This window comes from Molothrus ater, chromosome 5 (assembly GCF_012460135.2).
Source record: "Molothrus ater isolate BHLD 08-10-18 breed brown headed cowbird chromosome 5, BPBGC_Mater_1.1, whole genome shotgun sequence".
Lineage (NCBI taxonomy): Eukaryota > Metazoa > Chordata > Aves > Passeriformes > Icteridae > Molothrus > Molothrus ater.
In genome coordinates, this window is record NC_050482.2 from 30,077,751 (window position 1) to 30,091,359 (window position 13,609).

At 41.7% G+C, this 13,609-nt stretch overlaps 1 long non-coding RNA gene across 1 annotated transcript; it reads left to right on the plus strand.

Moving 5' to 3' along the window:
- Positions 1-103: 103 nt before the first annotated feature.
- Positions 104-12,931, plus strand: LOC118698293 (uncharacterized). The gene is made up of 3 exons (XR_004981866.1): positions 104-245; positions 8,257-8,332; positions 12,862-12,931. It is a non-coding gene; the product is annotated as an uncharacterized LOC118698293 (long non-coding RNA).
- Positions 12,932-13,609: the final 678 nt, after the last annotated feature.

Here is a 13,609-nt window from a genome sequence, read left to right on the forward strand (position 1 = left end):
AGTGATGGACGCGGCCAACAATGCCGCCTTGCCCAGCAGCCCCCCGGGGAGGGGGCAGGGCGGGAGCTGAGGTGGCTGTCCCGCCGTGCCCGCCCCGACATGGCGGCGGGTCGCGCCTCCCGCTGAGGGTGCACCTGTGCGGGGGGACGGCCGGCGAAGGGAAAGGCCGCTGGCCTCCGTCCCGGCGGGGAAGTGGCTCCGGTGCTGGCCGCGGAGAGATCATGTCGACCTAATGATCCCATGAGGTAATGGGAAGATAGTCATTAGCTCACTCCCTCTGGGCATTTTTATCTGGCCTTTTTTTTTTTTCCTTTAGTTACCCACACACACCATGCACGCTGGATTTTCAGCATTTGTCTTAATAAATCTGATTAAGATCAGCACAGTACTGTTAATCATGTTTTTTTCGAGATGTTGGATGAAGCTTTGTGTGGGCATAACCATTCTTTGTCCGGAATAGCTTAGTCCATTTCTACTTACTGGCATGTATTCTTCTTTATTTGCTTACAAATCACGTAATATAGAAAAGATGTCTCATTTTGCAGTTCAAACATGCAAGCAGAAAGTTAAAAGTGAATGCTGTTCCAAAGTCCTGAAAGCATCTTCCTGTTTTGCAGAGAAATCCTTTTATTTCAAAGCAGCTCTTCACCAGTCTAATCTTGAGGATATTCCCTGCAAAATCCTCTGCAGGAGGTGCATTCCTTATTTTTGTATGGCAGCAGAGGCATAACACTTGGACATCAGGGTGGTTCAAAGCTAAAGCCAGCTGGACTAGAGGAATCATCTGTGCCCTTGGATGAGAAACAGGAAGGATGTCTTAACTGCAGTGGGACTAAGTAATACCTTGGGGAATATAAATTAGATGCTCACATGTCTGAATCTTTCCTTTACATCTTAGGGTAGGTTGGCCCTGCTAGAGTTTTGGCACTTAATTCCATTGGTACTAAGATGTGGTGAATGAGAGCTTAAGACTTGAAAAGGCTGCTTCATTCCAGAGACCCATGTAGTTTGACCTTTTCTTACAGCAGTGGCTGTGAGCAGGAAGAAGTCCAAGATGAGTCTGATAGTTTTGCCCTGATACATTCTCAGCTGAAACAATTTCCACAGCTTGAGCGCTTTTATTGGCAAATCTGAAGGCCTTCATCAAATGATATTAATGCAAGTATTTTACTCATGAGCATTTTGAGACTCTTGCTTCTTGTTGTAGAATGGACAGAATCCAAGCTGTTGTATCCCAGGCTGCATCTGAAGCTACTGTGTATTGTTGTAGTCTAAGGTGCAGAAATTATGTTTCTAAGGGAAAGAAACAAGTCAGGAGGGCACTGGCTTCTGAGCATTGCAAGTAGCTGCCTTTCCAATTACCCCTCATAAATTTATTCACACTTAAGGATTTATTTTGTCTTTAGTTTCACTGATCAAATTCTCAGAGAATTCCCAAGGGCCCGAGACACTGAAAACCATAATTCAACACTTGGGATGTGCAGTTAGTCCATCCAGCTGTGCTGTATGAATAAAAGGTATTCACCAGGGCAATGATGGTTGTCAGAGACAGTAACCTTCAAAGACAGACTTGAGTTTTGGTTTCCTCCAAGGCTACTTTTGATGCCAGAGTGGCTACTAATGTGTTCATCTCAGCTGTGTAGTTTGGTAAAGGATGATTAGCAAGTTTCACATTTCTATGAAATACAAGCACAACACACAGAAATATAGCACTACACACAGAAATATAACACAACACACTTCTGAGTTGGAAGGGACCCAAAGGTTCATCAACATGTGTAGCATTTGACTGCATGGGAGAGAGTGATCAACCACATGATGAGTTAAAAATTCATGTCAGGTTGCATCTCTAGTTCCAGGGTTTAACCCATGCCTTGCAACGTGTGTTTAAGCAGTCTCTTTCTTCTCTCTGATTTTCATCTATCAGTGGCATCTCACCTATGATCTGACTCTGCTGTCATAGCTGTACTATAAACCCACCAAATCACAGGACTCAGGTTTTAAATAAGACAGGAAATACTATTTTTCAAGCGATTCCCAGTGGAGACCTCAAACTGATTGTGTGATGTTAAGCAAGGGTGGTAGAGCAGAATAGCAAAATGAACTCATTAAACCAGGGCAGCCCCTGAGCACTTGGTCTCTGGGACACACATCTGCAGCTCTGCTGAGCAGTAGCTACCAAATTCTGTCTCTTCTCTGGGTATGTGGTAATTGAGTATAGTCACGCCCAAGAATTGTTACCTGTCAAAAGCTGGAGAGCACAGCACAAGAAAATATAAATTCCTTGTTCAGATCTGGAGTATGGAATGATCTGAGAGTAAAACAAGTGGCATCCCTAAAATCCAGACACTTTCTGGTGAATGCGGCCTGGAATTGCATGACAAATGGATCCTTAGCCATGGATGTGATAAGTTTTTGGTTGTGTATTACCCAGATACATTCAGAAAGTAGAGATGACATTCACATGATGAGTAGCTCTTCTCTTTTCATTTGATTATTCAAACTTGGAAAGTACTTGCTCTGCATTTGGATTTTGTCAATTTACTAATTTACCTTAATGAGACTAAAGGAGAAGAAAGTTTGCCTTCACTGGCTATCTTGGCTTGTATCAGGTGTTAGGAAAACATGAAGATACACTTCTCAGGTTGCAAAACTCAAAAAATGGGGCACATGAAACATACATGAAATTCTCAGTAATCAGTTAAGCCTTCACTACTCAGAGGACAGTCTTGCTGACAGGGCAGACAATTTATGTAACATATCAAGCACAAGATCTGTGCAACTACATCAAAGTCTCCCTAACGATTCTTCTTCTACATCAGCTCTGCCCTTTCTCAGACGGCATTTCCATCCTTGATGGAAATTTCCTGATGCTTAATGGCAAGTTTGCATATTAGCAGCATCTACATTTTTTTGCCAAATTTACATGCATCTGATTTTTCTACAAGCTCTTCTTTTTTTCTTTTTTTTTTTTTTAAGGTTTGAACAGCTAACATTCAGGTCTGCACTCCAGTAAATCCCCATTTCTGGCGTTTGTCCTCATGGTGGACTTCAGCTTATCAGATGTCTGCTGGAAATGCAAAACAGCTTAGAGGAAACAATCAAGGAGGTTCAGGAGGTTCCTGGACTGTGTGGAAGGTAACTTCCTCACACAGCTGGTGAGTGTGCCAGCTGGGGAGCTGCCCTGCTGTTTGTGAACAGAGGAAGACTGTAGGTGATATAATGGTCAGCAGCAGTCTTGGGCACAGCAGCCATTAGATGATAGAGTTTTCTATTCTTGGAAAACTAAGGAGAAAACTCAGCAAAATGTTGTCTTGGGCTCCCAAAGCTTTGGCAGGCTTTGTCCTTTTTAGAAGCCTCATTGGTAGAGTCCCATGGGAGGCAGTCCTAAAGGGCAAAGTATTCCAGGAAAGCTGGATATTCCTCAAGAAGGGACTTTTAAAGACACTGGAGCAGGCTGTCCCCATGTGCCAAAAGACTGGGATGGCTGAATGGAGAGCTTTGTCTGGAACTCAGGAAAAAAAAGGGGGCTGATGACCTTTGGAAGAATGACCAGGCAGCTCAGCAGGACTACAAGGACATCATGAGCTTTTGCAGGGAGGAAATTGGAAGGACCAAAACACAGCTAGAACTTAACCTGGCTACTCCATAAAAGACAATAAAACTGTTTCAATAAATACCTTTGTGACAAATGAAGGAAGGGCCGTGGAGGCTCTCCATCCTTTGTTGAATGGGACGGGAAACACAGGAACAGAGAATGAGGAAAAGGCTGAGGTACTCAATGGCTTTTTTGCCTCAGTCTTTAGTAGTAAGACCAGTTGTTCTCTGAGATCCCAGCCCCTGACCTGGGAGCCAGGAGCAATGAAGCCCAGATGATCCAAGGGGAAATGGTCAGTGACCTGCTACACCGCTTAGACAGACACAAGTCTCTGGGGCTGTATGGGATCTACCCAAAGGTGCTGAGCTGCCTGTGGCTTGCACAGGTGCACTGTTTGTGGGGTAAAATCTTGGCTGCATGGCTGGGCCCAGAGAGGGATGTTTAATGGAAGCCAACTGGTGGCCAGTCTCTGGGGGAGTGTCCAGGGCTCAGTACTGGGGCCAGTCCTGTTTAACGTCTTTATCAATGATCTGTACAAGGAAATTGAGTGGACCCTCAGTCATATTCCAGATGTCACCGAGTTGGGTGGAAGTGTTGGTCTGGTGGAGGGCAGGAAGGCTCTGCAAAGGGGTCTGCACAGGTTGCATTGATGGGCCAAAGTTGTATCAAGCTGAACAAGGCACAAAGTTCTGGGTCTTGCTTTAGGGTCACAACTAGCACATACAGCACTACACACTTGGAGGAAGAGTAGCTGGGAAGCTGACTGACAGAAAAGGACCTGGGGATGCTGTTGGACATCCTGATAAACATGAGCCAGCAGTGTGCCCAGGTGGCCAACAAGGCCAGTGGCATCCCGATCAGTATCAGCAAGAGTGTAACCAGTAGGGCCAGAGCAGTGATTGTCCCTCTGTACTTGGCACTGGTGAGGGCACACCTTGGGTGCTGTGTCCAGTTCTGGGCCCCACACTGCAACAAGGACATTGAGGGGCTGGAGCATATCCAGAGAAGGGCAACACAGCTGTGAAGAAGCTGAAACTCAGTTCTTCTGAGAAGTGGCTGAGAGAGCTGGGGTTGTTTATCCAGGAAAGAAGGAGGCTCAGAGGAGACCTTATCACTCTCTCCAACTGCCTGAAAGGAGGCTGTAGCAAGGTGTGGGTCAGTCTCGTCTTCCAAGTAACAAGCAATAGGGCAAGAAAAATTGGCCTGAAGTTGTGCCAGGGGAGGTTTAGATTGGATATTAGAAAAAGGTTTTTCAGTGAAAGGGTTGTTGAGCATTGTAACAGGATGCCTAGGGAAGTGGTTAAGTCAACCAACCCTGGAGGTATCTAAAAGACATGCAGATATGGTGCTTAGGAGTGTGGTTTAGTGGTGAAGTGGTCAGTGCTGGGTTAATGGTTGAACTCAAATGATCTTATAGCTCTTTTTGCAACCTAAATGATTCTGTGATTCAATGATATCACTTCAAGATATCCAAAGAAGTGGATATAATGGAGAAGCTCCTTTATGTTGCATAAGCTGCGTTGGAAACTGGTAGCATAGGTATCTCAGGAGAAGATGTATTTTCCAGGACCTTGTGACAGCAGCAGCTGAAAGCTTTGTAATTCGAAAGAAGCATGTAAATATGGGGAGCGTCCTACCTAGCCCAGGAAAATTCTGCTTTTCCTGACTACAAGTTTTCCCAAAGGCACCTCCAATCAGCAGGGATAAAATGCATAAAATTGATTTAAGAAGAGAAATTAGTAATGTAAATGCCCTTTACCTTCTATTAAAATCAGATATGCAAAAACTTCAGCACACCTGCCATTTCTGTTGTGAAGACTTGACATGGTGTGAGCCATCTGCCTCCATGCATCCACAGAATGTTCCTCTATGGCAGCCTGAGAAGCTCAAACTTTATGGAAGCCATATAGCTTCCATAAAGCCAAGAACAAGGATCTTGATATAGAAACATATGCGCACTTGCAGGAGACAGAGATGAGGTAATTAAATAGAAGTCTTTTCTAAGGCTGTCTTTGCTTAGATGTGCTAAAGTCAGCTCTAGCCAGTCATAATTTTACTGGATTCTGTGTATGACACTTTGGAAATGTCTATTTGAACTCATTAATGATTTCCAACTTTGCTTTTCCAGTAAAAATAATACCATGTTCTCTACGTTTCTGCTTGTAAGCTTTGGAGTGACATATTCTAGCCAAAGGAATTATACATTAATCCTGTCAAAGCATTTTTTGAGATTGATCCTGAATTTATCTGGCAAAAAATGCTTTGGACTTACACATTGAAACATATTTGTAATAACATAGCTATCCACCATTTTCCAAGTTAGATGGATTTTCCACACTCTTGGAGATAATTGTCTCACACTGTTTTGTCTAACCTGAGCATGTTAGGCAGCAGTCTTTAAAGTATATTCTTCAATGTATTACCAAGTTTGGCAATCTGGACCTGGGTTATGTCATCACTGCAGAACTGCTGCAGACTTTTAGGCAGATTTTGTTCTAAATTTCCCCATTCAAAAATGCTCCCTTGACATTTTGGTGATGGTCATTTCAGGGGTGTCCTGGTCCAAGAAAGTAACTCAGTCAGGTTATGCTAACCTGGATGCAAACCACTTAGGTTATCTCCAACTCAGAGATACCTCAGAACAGCAATGGTAGAAATAACACTCAGCAAACTAGGAGCAAAACTCCAGCTGTGCAGGAGGCATTTAAGTTTTGACTACATGTTTAATTTCTACATTCTTGTACCATCCCCGAAGTATTCTGGCTTACACCTGCTGCTTTGTTTACCATGAAGCTTAGGACACAGTTCAAATAAAAGGTATGACACCCACCTGATGTGGGGCACGAACCCATTATAAGCTGACTTCTTAAGCATAGCTGGCACCAAAAAATGTTGTGGTTACTTGCACTGTGCAGACTTTTTGGTATATGAGTGTTACCTGCACCAAATTAAAATTGGATGTACCACCAGTGGCCTGGGGAAACCTTTGGTCTGTCTTTCAAGGAAAAGAAGGGATGTGAAAGGAGAGGAAAATTAGATTTGTGCATTCTGGCCAGGCTTGAGTCCTGTCACAGCTCAGTATTTTCTCCATTTGTCTCGTAAATATTTTCTGTGCATTGGGAAAACATAGTCCATGTTCAGAAAACAGAGTAGGAAACTGCACTACTGTCTTGCTCTATATGCAGCAGCAAAGGGCAGCCATGAGGAGAGCCTGGGTGGGCTTGTGTTGGGTACTGGCTTCCTCTGTAGCTGCCCAGACAAGCCACTTGCAAGCCTCCCAGTCCTTGCAGGCCACAGCTGCCTTATGAGGAAGGAGCAAAACTGGCATCCAGCCCACAACATTAGAAGATTTGGGGCACCCTGTTGTTGCCATTCTAATTTCTGAGGAGGCAGTTTGCCTTGACACTTACTTCTCTTCCTACCTCCTGCTGTTTCTTTTTTTACAGTCCTGACATCCTGAAAGCAATTTAAACTTTGCCAGGTTAGTCAGGCTTTTGAGAAATCTGGATTTAGCTAAAGAATTTCACAGCACTCCCAGCTGAACTTAACCATTCACCAGGAAACTGCTGTGCTTAGGAGTCACCATCATTCTGAGCAAACACAGATGGAATTAGCATTCTTTCAATCCAGTTCCATAAAAAGCTTCAACAGCTCAGTTTCAAATGACTGAAGTAATTTCTGTCAAATCTGGCTTGGCATTAGAGCTCAGCAAGTTGCAAAAAAATACACAGAAGTGAAATATTGAAGTGTGAAAAGAAATTGATTCCCTGTCAAGTTATGTTGCAGATGTGCACAAAATCTTACTGCAGCATGCACCCTGACTTTTGTGCATGATTTTAACACATGTTGAAAGCTAGATATATGGATGTGACTAAACTTTTTTAGCTATGCTTCTTCCTGCAGAAACCACACATGGAATGCTTCAGTCATACAGAACTTTATTTGGAAATTTCATTTTCCTAGTTTGGATTTTTTCACCCTTGTGACATATCAGGAATAGTACAAAGCATGTGAGAGAGCTTATGTAAAGGATCTTGTAATTCATATTAGGTTAGACAACCTATTGCTCCCACTCTACCACAAAAGATTCAGAAAAAAGTATCTAAAACATACAATGGTTTCTCAGAATATTATTTCTGTTGCTAAGAATAAGTCGTATATACAACTCTGCTGATATGAAATGCAGAGCTTATCCAATAGTCTGTCCAGTACTGTTTCATATACTCTGGCATGATTTACAGCAGTCTTGATACTTCAGGCATCTGGTGATATAAAAATCAGAGCAAGGTGTTTTCTGAGTGTCTTGGGTATTTCACACAACTTTTATTGTGTATCTTTGTCCTCTGAGGATAGCGATGGTGTTAGAAACTTGTGTAATTGTTTTAGGGAAAGTTTTTCAGTTTTGGATTAGCCGTAGTGGTCAAAAGTATCAGCTACTTCTGCCATCAGAGCACTGTGGTCCTCTTGCATATCATAGTTTCAAGCTACATTTTTCCAAAAGACTTAATTATTAAGTGTTTTTCTAACAATTTATATATTTTAGTAGTTTGAAGAAGGTGAGAGAGTAACAGTTTTCTCTATTTCTCCTCCCTTTCCCATTGACTTCCTCTGTCCATTCTCTCATGTGGACTACTTAACCCATATTTCCTATTTTATAGCTGCTGACACAGTTTCCAAAGCTTTAACATCTTCAGGTCAAAGGGCACAGCATGGTGCTGCACTGCTCCAGCACAGGTGAGTCTGTCTCAAAGTAAGTGGGACAGATGGACTTTTTTTTATCCCTATATATGTTTCAATTACTGTACTAATTTCTTTACTGTTCCTAGAAGGGCCCTTCAATAAGATATATACAGATAAGGCTGTTAAGAGACAAATCAGTCACCATCGTATTATCAGAGGGTGCATACTCTCTTCATGCTCCCTTTGAAAAGAGAAATTTCCCAGACTTTTTAAACATTGTCTTTAAACATTAGAAATAATTGTTTCCAAAAAAATAGCAGAGTTTCAAGTGCAGTTCTGTGTATGAAAAAAAAGAATATTTGCCCACTTATTGACATAATTAAATTATTTTACACTTTGTAAGATAATGCTGCAGAGGAGCATCTGAGGTGAGTTACTGCATTCAAAAGTATTTACTGAGGTGAAGATTCACAATTTGATTAGGTCCCAAATGGCTGACTTGAATGACTCTGGCACTTCCTAACTGAAGTGTTAGGTAATATAATGAAATTTCAAGGCAAAGAAAAACACATATACCTTGTGCAGTTGTGAAAGAAGTAAAATCTCAACAGCCAGGTCTCAACCTAACAATTACGATACAATTACAAGGTCCATTAGTCAAGTAAAAGTCCTGCTCAGGTAACACTGTATGAAACGTAGTGGCCTGGTTTCCTCTGACAGTTTCTCTTTCCTGCACACACAGAGTTGAGGAGATTGTGTTTATTTCACTGAGGAAAGCAAAGCTGTTAATAGAATAACACCAAACAAAAATAAAATCCTAAATTCAGGGTGAAGAGCCCAACATGGTCTGAGCTGGGCATTGTTTGCAAGTGATGCACAAGAAAGAGGTTTGGCCATATTTTGCCCAAGAACAAACAATTTAATAAAACAGCATTATTGTTGAGTAGTTATTAATTTATCAAAGGAAAACATCTTTTCTCTTTCTACATGTGAAATGACTGTGACCTATTTTCAAAGGGAGAATGGCACAATTGCCAGTTTGATATTAGTAATTGAGCAGCCTGCCTGCACAATTCAGGGTCCATCTTTTGTGTAGGTCTAGCCAAACTATTACTGAAGAAAACAATATTTCAGTGTGGTATTCTTGAAAGGTTTGAGCCTTCTTGATCAGCTAGCTGAAAGGTTAGATTCCATGCTGATCATGATAACTGAGCACCACTAAAGTCAAGATGATAATTTATGTTAGTTAGGCTTATGGAACATTGAGCCGTATAATTTCCCAAAGGAAATCTCACTATTTAGCTAACAGAGTTTTGTTACGTTGTGGCAATTTCTCTGCTCACAAATGTTTATTATCATGGTAACAGTAATAGATTGAAGCAAAAGACCCAAATATCCTGCTTTTTAGAAAACCAGCCTAAGTGCTACCCAAACAAATTGGTATGCTGGGGGAGAGGAGAAAAGGTCTGCAAAGCTGCAGTAGGGGTTATGATCCAGCAGGAGAGTAGGTGGGGAGTCTTGCATGGCTGCTGACTGCTGGACAAAGCTTTTATGGCTGCGAGCAGCATCAGGACTAGGTAGCCTAACCAAGAACTGTGACCCAAAAGGAAGCAGGATTTCTGCAAGAGAAACAGAGCCCTAATTTACCCAGCCTCATTTCTCCTAGTGGCCTCAGTAGGGAAAACTGACAGATCAAGGCAAAGAACATGCAAAATAATCTCCAAAATTATATTTTACATTTCAATAGTAGTTTCTGGGAAGCTCTGCCCTACATAGAACAAGCCTTTTTTGTACTCAGATACAAATACTTAAGTATTTTCCTTTGTTTTTCTCAGACATTACTCTTTGACATATGTAGGGCACCATGCCATGTGTGTCACATCTTTCCTGCACATGATCTATATGTCTATAAAATTCCCTGTTTCTCACAGGAAGGGATAGTAATCCAGTGAAATCCAGTTAAAGCCACATTGGAAAAATCTTTCAAGATTAAATACTTCTTCATTTCTGGAATTTTTTCTATTTATGCAGTAGAGCTGTCACAGAAAACATTTATTAATGGAACCATTACTATTTATTGAAAGTCTTTTGGAAAGTTTTTGTTCACCAGACTATGCAAAAAGAATTTTTCTCTGTATGTTTCTTATATTAGTAACTAAAATGATCTATTTACTTCTTCATAGCAGTTTCTTACTAGCAGGCTTTCCTCTGTTGTTGGCAGACCCCAAGATACCTGAATGTTTAAGCACTTATCTCTGTGACTTTTGCCTTGTCTCACGTAAACGTCTGCCAGGAAGGAACTGGGCTGTCAGCTTCACCCCCTCAAAAAGCCTTCCAGTGCTGTGAGCTGAAGGCAGGTTCCAATTGTTAAGTCATTCTGGCCCGAGCTGAATTTAAAGGCAAGCTCCTGTAGCTAACGGAAGTTGCTGGAGGCAACTCCTCAGCAAAAGGCACTAAAATCATATGTCTCATAAGTATTCTTTTGACTCAATTACCCATTTACTCTTTATTTTTATATCCAGTGGAACCTGAGGGCAGCAAATACTGCATAAGGGGAACAAATCCTGTATAATAGTTCTTGTTTTGGTACATTCACTTAGTGGTGATTTATTAAGGGCTGCTGAATAAGCCTGATTAAAATGCATAAACAGTTCTGAACAGTAAACAACCATGTCTAAGGATGAAAAAATGGGACCCACATGCTGTGCATGGAAATTGCCCTTAACAACATGGCCTATTGTTGAACAGATAGGAAGCCAAAGGTTGCTTGTAATCAAATTTGAAGTTTCCCATCACTTATAAAAGCAACACTTCCTTGTGTAAACGTTTCAATTTGTTGTTGTTGAAAACTGCTTCCTGACTTAATCCCTACAGGAACACACAAATTCTTTGATTGTCAGGTAGAAAGACAATTTTAGATAAAGTAACTTTTAGATTTAGACTAAGTAAAATAAATATGCTTTGCCTGAGCATTCCTGCAGCAGTAAAATCTGCACAGTTTTCTGAGATTAATTAGAAAGAAAGGACTCATTGCATAATTTAATCTCTCCTGAAAATTTCCTGTGTTCTTGCCATTAAAATAATACCGAATAGGAAAGACACAGTACACAGTGCAAACCCTCCTAACTTTGCACAGCAGTGAGCTCCATGCAGATTTTTTATTTTTCCCTTGATTAACAGGCTTAATTAATTACAGAAATTTTCATATTAAATATCTGATCTAATCTAACCTAAATAAAGTAGTCTTACGATTGGTGGGGACTTTGAATTATGCCTGGAGCAAACAGAGATACCTTTTAAAAAATAAAAGTTGCTTTCAATTACTTTGACAAATACAGCTTCAGAGCAAGGAAACCCAAGCCCTAGCCAAACTATAAATGCCATTACATTTCCCTCTGGAGGCAAAAAGATCTTTGTCAGAGGCTTCCAGAGAGCCTAGATTTCACCCACTGCATTTGAGGTCTTTGAACCAAATGGTGTCTTCCTAACATTGTTAAACCTTTTTTTTTTTTCCTTCTGGAACAAATAGGAGCAAATTACATTTAACTATGTCCTCATGTTTAAAACATGATTCTCTATTATCTGTTGTCCTTGGAAGGTCCTAGAGACTTGAAGGCCCCTAACAACTGGAGAAGGTCAAGAAAGGCAAATGTTGCAACCATCCCCCAAAAGGACAGTCTGGGAAGCTACAAGAGCTAATGGGACCTTGTGAGATTCCGCAAGGGAAAAATGGAAGTGCTGTCCCCAAGAGTGAAGCAGCCCTGCAGCAGCCCAGGCTGGGGAGCAGCTCTGCAGGAGTGGCCCACCCTGGGGGCCCAGTAGACAACCATGTGCCCTGACAGCAAGGCTGCCTCAGGTGTGAATAGGGATGCAGCCTTTGGGCTGTGGGAAGGGATTTGTTCCCCATTCCTCCATGCTTGTTAGTCTACATCTAGGTGCTGTGTTCAGTTTTGACCACACCAATGCAAGAAAGAGATTGATAAACTGGAGTGAGTTCAGCATTGTCCTGAAGCTGATTGGGATCTGAAGCACTTGCCCAGAGAGCAGAAACTGAATGGACTGGGCTTGTTCAGCTTGAAAGAGACACAGCCTCAGGGGCAACCAACAGCCTCCCAGTGCCTCTGGGGAGGTTAGCAGGAAGATAGAGTCAGGCTCTTCACAGCAGAGCATGGAGAGAGAACAGGAGGCAACAGGCATAAATTGAAGCAAGGAATTCAGACTGGAAAGAAAGAAAAAAATTCCCATGAGGGCAATTGAGCAGTGGTAGAAAATTCCTAGAGAGGTTGTGCCATCTCCATCCCCAGAGATTTTTAAGACCTAACTGGATAAAACCATGAGTAATCTGGTCTGAACTCAGAAGTGACCCTGCTATGAACAGGAGATTGGACTATTGACCATTGGACTATCCTGAGGTCTTTTCAACCTGAATTATCCAATGAATTTATTCTAGTATTCAGGAACAATGTTCCTGATGACAGGTGTGTGTAAACAGTGCTGCAACATCAAACCAATTTTTAATCATGTTATAATTGTGAGTATTCCATATAAGAATAGGCCTTACAATATTTCTCTTTTCTCAACAGAAAGCTCCCTGAGCTGAGAAAAGGTGATGAAGAAACTATATTTCTAGATCTTTCTGTACAACCATTATTTATGGGTCCTTGTACTGTGATTAAGACAAGAATCCACAAAACCACAAGTTCTCGTACTGGGCATCCTCTAGGTAAAAAATATTAATTCTTGTTTTTGCAGATAGCCCCTTTTAAACCAAAATACTGTTTTGTTTTGTTTTGTTTTGTTTTTTTTAATTTTGGTTATCACACACCATGTCACTTAAGATGAACACAGTGAGGACTAGGAGGTCTGTGGGGCAGGAGAGAAGGCATTAAGAAAAGCTGCACTCTGTGACCTGATGAAGACTTCTCACATTCTGCTGTGAGATTGCTCTATGCTTGGCATTAGCTGTCCTGACTAGCTGTACACCTGGCTAAAGTATAAAAATGAGTATCATCTTATAACTGAATGTCTTTTGGCTAAAGGAGGCCCTAACTACTGGCTTTAATCTTGTTTTCCATCCATTGTACATGCCTGGATTCTGTTGAACAAAAAGGACACTTACAGAAATTTTGGTGGAAAATGTGTGCTCCAGTGAAGGCTTAGGCGTGTGACGGCCACTGGGGTGCTGACCTCGCCCTTGGGGTGACAGACTCCCATAGTCTAGGAGAACTCAGAGCCCATGAGGTGTTTAACTCATGAAACTACAATACTACATTTTGTAGTTGCCCAGAAGCTGGTGAGAAATTTGTTTGGGACAGTGCCATACACACAGGG